The sequence below is a fragment of the Ailuropoda melanoleuca genome, chromosome 2 (genome assembly GCF_002007445.2).
Source record: "Ailuropoda melanoleuca isolate Jingjing chromosome 2, ASM200744v2, whole genome shotgun sequence".
NCBI classification, from domain to species: Eukaryota; Metazoa; Chordata; class Mammalia; order Carnivora; family Ursidae; genus Ailuropoda; species Ailuropoda melanoleuca.
The window spans coordinates 158,905,581-158,916,427 of record NC_048219.1 but is presented as its reverse complement, the minus strand read 5'-3'; positions in this window follow the sequence as shown (position 1 = coordinate 158,916,427).

Genomic DNA, 10,847 nt, shown 5'->3' with positions numbered 1-10,847 from the left:
ATTTTTCCATCTTTTTGTGTCTTCTTCAACGTCTTTCAAGAGTGATTTGTAGTTTCTAGAATATAGATCCTTTACGTCTCTGGTTAAGTTAATTCCAAGGTAACGTATGGTTTTTGGTGCTATTGTAAATGGGATGGATTCCCTAATTTCTGTTTCTTCAGTCTCGTTATTCGTGTATAGAAATGCAACTGACTTCTGAGCATTGATTTTGTATCCCGCCACATTACTGAATTGCTCTATAACTTCCAGTACTTTGGGGGTGGAGTCTTTTGGGTTTTCCATATAGAGTACCATGTCATCTGCGAAGAGAGGTAGTTTGACTTCTTCTCTGCTGATTTGGATACCTTTGATCCCTTTTTGTCTTCTGATTGCTGTTGCAAGGACTTCTAGTACTATGTTGAATAATAGTGGCGAGAGTGGGCATCCCTGTCGTGTTCCTGATCATAAGGGAAAGGCTTCCAGCTTTTCCCCATTGAGAATAATATTTGCTGTAGGCTTTTCATAGATGGCTTTTATGAGATTGAGAAATGTACCCTCTATTCCTACACTCTGAAGGGTTTTAGTCAGGAAAGGATGCTGTATTTTGTCAAATGCTGTTTCTGCATCAATTGAGAGGATCATATGGTTCCTGAGTCTTTTCTTGATGATATGATGTATCACGCTGGTTAATTTGCGAGTGTTGAACCACCCTTGCATCCCAGGGATGAATCCCCCTTGGTCATGATGGATAATCCTTTTAATGTACTGTTGGATTCTATTATCAAGGATCTTGTTGAGGATTTTTGCGTCCATATTCATTAGGGACATCGGTCTGTATTTCTCCTTTTTGTGGGTCTTTGCCTTGTTTTGGGATCAAGGTAAGATTGGCCTCATAGAATGAGTTTGGTAGCTTTCCTTCTGTTTCTATTTTTTTGAAATAGCTTTAGGAGAATAGGTATTATTTGCTAAATATTTGTTAAGAATTTTTAAATCTATGTACATGAGAGACATCATTTGCTAGTATTTTTTTTTCATGGAATTTTTCTGAGGGTTTCTTTATTAGAATAAAGTAAGACTAGTGGGATTCATTGGGAACTATTCCCTTCTCTTTAACTTCCTGGAATATTTTGAGCATGATTGAGATTATTTCTTCCTTAAAGCTTTAGTATAATTCACCAGTGAATATATCTGGGCATCAACAATTTCTCTTTTCTCTTATCTACCTATTCAATATGATTAGAGGTTCATCATTTTTAGTTAAATTATGCAGTGGTCAGAAAACATAATATGTATCACTTGAAGCTTGCCATATTCATTCAAGCTTGTTTCATAGTGCAGGATATAGTCAGTCTTGGTAAATGTTCCCTGTACATGTGAAAAGAATGTTCATTCTCTTGCTCGCTGAATTCTATTAAGTTCAACACCTTTGGTTTCTAGTTTTGTTTAAACCTTTAGAATATTTATGACTTTTCAGTCTGTTTCTTGTATCAGTTGTTGAAAGTGGATGTTGGAATCTTTGATCATAATTTTGATGTTCTATATTCCTTTTGAGGTTTATCAGTTTTGTTTTATATATTTTAAACCTTCGTGTGTGTACACAGACTTTATGACTGTAATAATCCCTTCATAAATTAAACATCTTAAAATTATGAAATCGCCTTCCACTTTGCCTGATATTAATACAGCTTCATCATCTTTATTTTGTTTAGTGTGAATTTAGAACGTTTTTCATCCTTTTACTTATGTCCAGCCGTAATTATAAAAGCATGTTTTTTTGAAGCAGCATATATTTGGGTCTTGCCTTGTAGTATAATCTGATAATCTTGTTTAGCCCATAATTTGCATTTTATATGATTGTCGTGGTTGTGTTTATACCTGCCATCTTGCAATTTGCTCCTTACTGACCTTATCTTGTTTGTTTGTTTTACCTTTTTTCTTCTTTTTTTGACTTTCTTTTCATTGAGATCTATTATTCCATTTCTTCTCCATTTTCTGTTTTATTAACCATAACTTATTAACTATATAAGTATATGTAATGATATTTGCCATCTTTTGGTTCACAATGCATATCTTTAACTTATCACTGTCTAACCTCAATAATATTCTAGTAATTCAGATAGAGTGTGAGAACCTTACTTTTACTTCTTCCATCAGTGTTAATGTTCTTGTCAAGTATTTACTTTCACAGGTAAAATAAACCTGATAAATAATGTTATTATTTGTTTAAAAGTACATTGTATATTAACAAGATTTAAGTAAAGTGAAAAAAACATATATTTTTCTTTGTAAAACCATTTCTGGTACTCCTTGTTTTTTGTCTGATACACATTTCCATCTGGTACCTTTGTTTCTTACTGAAGAACTTTTCTTAACAGTTCTTAGGATGCGATCTCATAATATTAAATTAGTATTTCTTTTCCAGAAAACTTTTTATTTTGCCTTCACTTTTGGGAGTTATTTCTAGTGGAAAATATGTTCTTATCCTTATATTTGTTCCTCTGATTTATAAAATCTGTCCTTTTTACGTTTTCCCCCTTTTTTTTTTTGATTTGGGACAATTATTTTATGATGTGCTGTGTGTTTTTTGTTTTTTTTTAATTTTTTCTTGTTTAGTGTGTAGGGTTCATTAAGCTTTTTGGAACTGTGAATTTATAATATTTGTGAAATTTGGAAACTTCTGGCCAATATTTCTTTAATATTTTTTTCTCCCTTCCTCTCTCTCCTCTCCTTTGAGGAGTCATTATGTATATATACTAGACCATTTAAATTTTCACACAGCTCAATGACAGACTTTTCTCAATTATTTTTTTTCTCTGTATTTGATTTCAGTATTTTCTATCCCTTTCTCTTCAAGGTAACTTTTAAAAAAAATTCTGCAATATCTTATCTGCCATTAATACCATATGATGTATTTTTTCATCTCTGAAATTATAGTTTTTATTTCTATAAGTTTATTGTCTTTTTCCCTTTTTTTTTTTTTTACATACTCCAAGTCTCCACTGAACATTTTACGTACAGAATACCAATTAAAGAACTGTTTTACTGTCCTTTCTTGCTAATTTTAAGCATCTGCACTATTTGGGTTCATTTCAGTTGAGATAATTCTCTTTATTAGAAGTTCTGTTTTTCTGCCTCTTTGGATGCCTGGTATTGTTGAATTGGATGCTGTACTGTATGAGTTTCCTTAGTTGAGTTTTGGATATCTTTGTGTAGCTATAACTTCTCTTAAGCTTGTCTGTCCCTATGCAGCTAATTGTAAACAGTTTGATCCCTTCAGGACTCATTCGTGTAGTTTGTTAAATAGACCTAGAGCAGTGCCCAGTGTAAGGCAATTGTGACCTACTACCGAAACAAGACCTTACAGAGTGCTCTTTTAAATCCCTCATGAACTGGGAATTGTTCCAGTCTGTGTAGCGATAAAAGGCACTAATTGTTTTAATGTGGTTCTTCCCTTACCTTGAGTAGTTTACTCATATCAGACTTCCTGATTAGTACTTAATTGCAGATTCTAGGAGGCTTTCTGTGAAGCTCTTCCTTCTCTCTTCTTTTGTCCTGTGAACTCAAGCCCCTTCATTACTACCACTCAGTTCTGTCTTTCATCAAAAATGAATCTCCAGTTTTCTCCACTGGCAACATGGGCAGGAAGCTCTCCTGCCCCAATACAATAAGCCTGTGGAATTCTTTTCATTTGATCTTCCATCTCACAATGATTATTACACTTTGTTGCCAATGTGATATATCTCAAAATCACTGTCACATTTTTGGGTTGCTGTTCAGAGAGGAGAATAAATCTAATATTTGGTATTCTATCTTGTCTGTAAGCATAAGTGACCTTCTAACTTTTTCATTTTAACTCAAACACATTCTTTAGTGTGCTTTCAGAAAGTAACTGGGTTTAGTCTACTTATCCTTAGCTCATAAATGTTCCTAAATGCTAATTATTATTTTGCAATTGTATTTTAGTTTTATATTTTTCCCTCAGTAATTGAAGATGTTGACTATTATCAGTATCCATGTAGCTAATGAGAAATATACTGTCAATCTTTTTTTTTTTTTAATAGACGATTGGTTTTTCTTCTGTGATCCCCTTTGAATCTTTTTATCAAACTTGCTGGGCAGAGATTTTACTGTTTCCTTTCTTCTTTCCTTTTTTCTCATTTTTTAAAAGTTTTTGTTTGAGTTTTAATCCTAATTTTCAGTGGATTCTAGACCTTTGAGGACTTTAATTCTGACATTATTTCTTCAAACATCTCTAAACTATTTTCTTCTCTTGTGTTTAGTATATTAGATATGGAAACATTTAGCCCTATATTTCATCCTTTATATTTTGTTTTATCTATGCCACATTTTTATCTCTCACATATTTTGGAAGAACTTCCTAGTTAGGGGTTTCAGTTTGCTGTACTGAAACTTAGAACTCGACCTTGATTTATTCTCTCTTGTTACAATTTCAAATCCTATCACATTAAACAGAGCAGACTTATTTAACAGCCTTTTAAAATGGGTCTTTTAACTGTTTCAGTGAAACTGTAAGTTCCTCTGTTTGTGGAGTTTCTCCTTTGTCTCCAAACACTGCAGATTCTTCATTTTGCACTAATTCTCTGTAGCAGAATTCTCAAACAACTGGTGATCTTGTTAAAGGTTTTTAATATACTGTTGGTTGGCTGTTGTGAGTCAGTATCTTGCTGTGGATTTGGGAACAATTACACTTCTCAGGGTTCCAAGTTATTACCTGCCCTACATTAATTTTCTGATCATAGTACCCACATATAGTGCTATGTTAAGGTAATGATACCTCACTCGTTTTGCTTGCTAACGGAAGTATAGCCGGCCTTGTAGGATTATTTCAATTGGCCCAAATATTCTAATTGCTATCTAAAAAATCTCAAATCTATAATCTGATCTCTGCATAGTCCAGAATAAATCTCTTATCAGAAAAGTAACTTTACAATAGTGCATTAAGGGGCAGTTGACTCCACCTCTATTTTTCCATCAGTCAAATACAGCCATCATTTTTTTTCCTACAGAAATTTCTCAAAATAATTTGGTTTGTTGATAAATGATACTGAGAATCTATGTCCTTTGATTTCAGATAAACGGGGCTGAATCTTTGCTATCTTGATCTACTTTCTGTAAACATGATTCAATTTTAATGTATTGTTTAAGGAATTGTTAATAAATGCCTGATTTGGGAATATAATATTTTAAGAGTAATTTTTACACATGTTAAATTACATATGTTAAAGGAACAAATAAAAAATTCACTGTAAAATAAAAATTGTGCCAAACAAAAACGAGTATACTATTAATAAAGTAAAGCAATACTGTTAGTTTTAATTTTTTTGTTAGACACCAGATAGATATGTGTCTCGTGGTTAACCTTTTTTCTCATTTAGGGGATAAAATGCAAAATATTACTCAAGAAGATTTCTAATTCTTTATGACATTAATTTTAATTATTAAACTATAGCTTTACCATCCTCACATATAAACATGTAACAATGTTGGCCACTTCTATGGTTTTTATTACATCTTAGTATTTATAGTTCTTTGATTTGGCAAAAAAAAGTAATGCAAAGCATATGAAACAAACATAGCAGTGATAATATTCTATATGTGTGTCAGGGTTTTACAAAATTGCCTCCACTGCCAACTTTTCTAGTAGTTATTCAGTGAAAGAAAATGATCATTGATGTTCAAGAGTTTGAAGACTAACCATCAGGTAATTTATAGTGTATCACTAAAAATATCTAGTGAAAATTGCTTGTCAGAAAAATACATACAATTTTAAATGTCAGTAACAGTGACAAGATATTCTCAGATTTTATTCCTTAATATGATTTCCTCTTTTCTATTTTTGAAAGAGAATTTAATAAAAGAAAATACCAAAACAAACTGTCAACTCCCATGCTAGAAAGCATAGTCCATGGAGCATGGAGAAAGAAGCATTTTTGAGTAGTATAATTCATATAAATATTGACCTCATGACTATAAAAACACAAGTTGAGGGATACCTGCGTGGCTCAATCAGTAATGTGTCTGACTCTTGATTTTCCACTGGGGTCATCAACTCAGGGTTGTGGGGTTAAGTTCCACATCGGGCTCTGCGCTCAGCTAGGAGTCTACTTGAGATTCTCTCCCTCTTCCCCTGCCCTTCCCCCTTCTCATGGATGCTCGTGCCTGCGCGCTCGCTCTCTCTTTTTCTCTCTCTCTTTCTCTCAAATAAATAAATCTGGGACGCCTGGCTTTGATATCAGATCAGGTCTTAATCTCAGGCTTGTGAGTTTGATCCCTGCATTGGGCTCTGTGCTGGGTGTGGAGCCAACTTTAAATAAATAAATATTTTAAAAAATAAGCTGAATTTATTGAGGAAACCGAATATACCTAAGTGACAATATAGCTTAATGAAAGCAGTTAATGATAAAGAGCTGTTTTTGAGGTCAACATTTTAATTGGAGAACAGAAAAAAAAAGCTATTTGTAGACTTGTAACTATACAACTTGAATAAATTATTTTATCAAATAATTGTCACATTTCTAATGTTTATATGGAATTATACATATTTACAAGATCATGTGATACAGATTCTAACTACATCTAATTTATATTGTAGTGAGGTAATCAGTTTCCATATACGCTATATGTATTTAGCATCCAGAAATTTACCTATTACTGTTCCATTTTCTGGATGCTATTCTACCTGATAGTTTAAGTTATTACTCCTGCCTATATAATTTATTTTACAGAAAGGAGTAGCACCACTTCCAAACTTGTTCATATATAAGCTAATTAATTCTCCTTCAATTATTTTATTTAACACATTTTCATTACGGTCTACAGTTTGCCAGGTATTGAACTGAGCTCTAATATAGCAAGGGTTGCAGAAAACATCTATACTTCAGAAGACTATGGTTTCATAGTAAAATAGTTCTTACATTTCCCACTGAAAAGGTAAAGCTAGTTAAACTTCAGCTCAATCTGACTTTTAATTATATTTGTTTAAACATAATTTATATAAAAATCACTCATTGTAAGCATCCAATTCAGTCATTTATAATAAGCTTCGATAATTTTGCAGCAGTAGATATATTCCAGTTCAGAAACTTGAAAATCATTCCTCAAAATGTTCCTTATGCTCCTTTGTAATCAACTCCTTTTACTTTCTTGACCTAGATAAACACCAATCTCTATTGATTTACTTCTAGAAATTCCTGTAAATAGAATCCTAAATTATGTATTCTTTTGGGTCTGGCTTCTTTCACCTGGGATTATGACTTGAAGATTTATCCATTTTGCGGAGTGTGTTAATAGGTTTTTTTTTTTTTAAGATTATTTACATGAAAGCACAGGAGGGGGAGGGGCAATGGGAGAGGAAGAGAGAGTGAGAGAAGCAGACTTCCTCCTGAGTACAGAGCCCAATGAGGGGCTTGATCTCATGACACTGAGATCATGACTGATCTGAGATCAAGAGTCAGATGCCTAACCAACTAAGCCACCCAGGCACCCCAATAGGTTTATTTCTTGTTGTTGCTGAGTGATACATCATTATATGTATATAGGACTTTGCGTTCATCCACTAATTATCCAATGTAGTTTGGATTGGATATAATGATTTGGGGGTATTATGAATAATACTTATATAACTTATGCATGCAAGTCTCTGTATGGACATAGGTCTTGACTTTTTAAGAATTTTAAATTGTCAATAAGAGCTCAATAATTACATAAACTAATTTAAAAAATTCTGTATGGATATAAATTCCTGGTACTGATAGATTCATTATATTATATATATAATGAATATTCATTGTATGAAGGCAATGAGGATTTGAGGTTCTCTTGGGACTTACTGTAGCTTCATAAATATGTCTAGTATAGTCTCACCAATTTAAGACATTAAAGATAGCTTAAGAATTAAAGATCTTTTAGCAAAAGACCTTTATTTGGAAGATTTTAATTTTTGGTGACTTCCTCTTACAATTAACAGTCTCAAAGTGTAAGAGTTATTTACAGTTTTAGTGAGAGATGGGCTCACTATGCTGTGAAGCTAGTTTCAAGTAGATCTCCCAGGAGGTCAGATGATCAAAATCTTCCCTTCACTTCTGTTCATTAGAAGTTGACTCTATAAGGGAAGTGGGAGGGAAAGCTAATGATTCTAAGTCACATTAACAAAGATATTTTAAGAATCACTATTGCTGAGAGCTTTGTAACTAGACCCTATTTGGGGAAAATAGAAAATTACCTTAGTTTATCTGTCATTTTATTAACAGGAGACAATTAATTGTCATTTTCTTGTTTTGCCATCATAATGTAATTAATATTCATGTTGAAGAGTTTGAATCATTGCAATATCATGAAGTGCTTTTGGCATAATCAATAAGATTAGATCACATTCAGTGTAATTCTATTGCTACATTATCAATTTCTATTGTTTTGCAAATAATAGCACATGCATACTCTTATTTGTTGCTCAGAATTTTTGTTTGATGACTGCAGTATATCTTACATGTTATTTATAAAATTGATTTTGTAAACAGGAGTTTAACACATAATATATGCACCTATTATGTAAATCACACTAAACATAATCGTCATTGCAGAATTTTCTGCAAGAGTCAGTCAATTTGGTGAAAAATCAGTTAAGCAAGTAATTACTTTTAATTCTCTATTTAATGAGCCCAACAGTTTAAATCATTTGTCTAGTTTAGACTTAAAATTAAATATTTGGAGACTAATGTGGAAAGAGACAGAGCATGTATCTTTGAATTTCAGTACCTTCACTTCCTCAGGAAATGCTTACAACTTATCTCTTTCTTCTTCTGCATTCACATCATGAAACTTATCTCTAAATTTTGTAAAATTAAATGAAAAAATGTGAAGTTTTACACATGATAGTTATTTGAAACATTTTCTTTCTTATCCCTCTTTATCACTAAACATGCATGTTGATATAAAGTACTGCCATTGTTGATGGCATATGTTTCAATGAAATTTTCTCCCTTGATTTTTTTCTGACATACACTTCTATCTCTCATCTCATTACACATTTCACACTTCGGAACTCTAATTTCACATACTGCAATAACTAGCAATGATGACTTTAAATTTAACTTATGTTGCCAAAGATATGACATTGTAATAAAAACATTAATGATTTCTGACTTCCTGAAAAATTTTCTTAAAAGTAGAGGGGATAGCCAGTATAATCTATAGATCAATAAGAAGAGACATATAGTCATTCTCATAGTTACAAATCACCTTTTTACTTGTGATCATTTTCTTTCCTTTTTGTTTAAAATTGGGTACTTGTTAACTCCTCCATAAAGCATGTGAGCCAATTCTAAGTATATGAGTATTAATCACTAATCTACGAAAGGTTGTTGAATTGTCTTATTTTCAGATTATATAAAATTTTAAAATAATTATTTCAAAGAACACCTTCAACGTTCAAAATTCTCAAAGAAAATGATAACATTATTTTGTGAATCAACTCAGTTTATCTCAAAAGAAAAAAAGCCAACAAATAATGATTTGTACCCCATATGAAAAATGATGTGTATTATGTGAAAGTTTCAATTCTATATGAATAAGTTTTTTTTCTAAATAAGTTTTAATTCTGTATGCATCATGCTGAAGTGACTTTTCCATTCATAAAAAAGAAAAAAAAATCCAAGGTAAAATATTATGTCCTTTTTGATATTTTCTCAGTGTTCTAGAGTTAATCATTGCTTTCTACATGATTCTAACATACATTTGTTGTATATTCTAAATTTAACAAAACTAACTTAAATCCTGACTTCTAATATTGTATCAAAAAATTACTTTTAGATGGATGTACTTCCAGTAATTTCCAAGTAGCAACTATCAGATCTACCATATGCACGTAATAGGTCTCAATTCTATAAATAAATTAATAAATAGTCAAGCAAATAAATAACAAACCGAAGTCACTACAGAATAACGCAGAGCAGGCAGAAATTAAAGGTTAGTCTACACTTAGGAAAACAGAATGGCATTAAACAATTTTCCTTTATTATATATTTCCTGTATTATATGGATTTTGCATGGTAATATATATATATAGTTGTACTGAATTGAAGAACTAAAACAGAGCTCAGAGAAACTGCATTAGCTAGATCAAAAGGAAATTCCAGAAAGTCACATAGCATGAAATTCCAGAATGGTCCATAGGGCTTATATTTTATATGTAATTCTACCCAAATATCTGGCTGGTTTCAAAACTATACATGTGCAAGTGAGATTCCCAATCAGACCAGCTAAGGATAAAATAGCCAAATAGAGATTTCTCTTGGTACATACTGCAGAAAGACCATGCTGGGAATTTTAGTTCACCTACAATAAGTGTATATTAAAATACATTATAAAAATACCTTAGTTTTATTCTTTTGCATGTAGCTGTCCAGTTTTTCTAGCACCATTCACTGAGAGACAGTCTTTTCACCATTGTATATTCTTCCCTTTGTTATAGATTAACTGAGCATGTAAGTGTGGGTTTATTTCTGGGCTATCTGTTCTTTTCCATTGATCTGTGTGTCTATTCTTGCACTAGCACCATACTTTTTTTGATTATTATAGCTTTGTAGTATATCTTGAAATCCGGGGTCTTAATATTTTCAGCTCCATTCTTTTCAAGATTGCTTTGGCTATTCAGATTCTTTTCTGGTTCTTTACAAATTTTAGGATCATTCTAGTTTTGTGAAAAATGCTGTTAGTATTTTGTTAGATTGCTTTGGGTAGTATGAACATTTTAACAATATTATTTTTTCTAATCCATGGGCACAGAATACTTTTCCATTTGTTTGTGTCATCTTTAATTTCTTTCATCAATATTTTATAGCTTTAGAGTA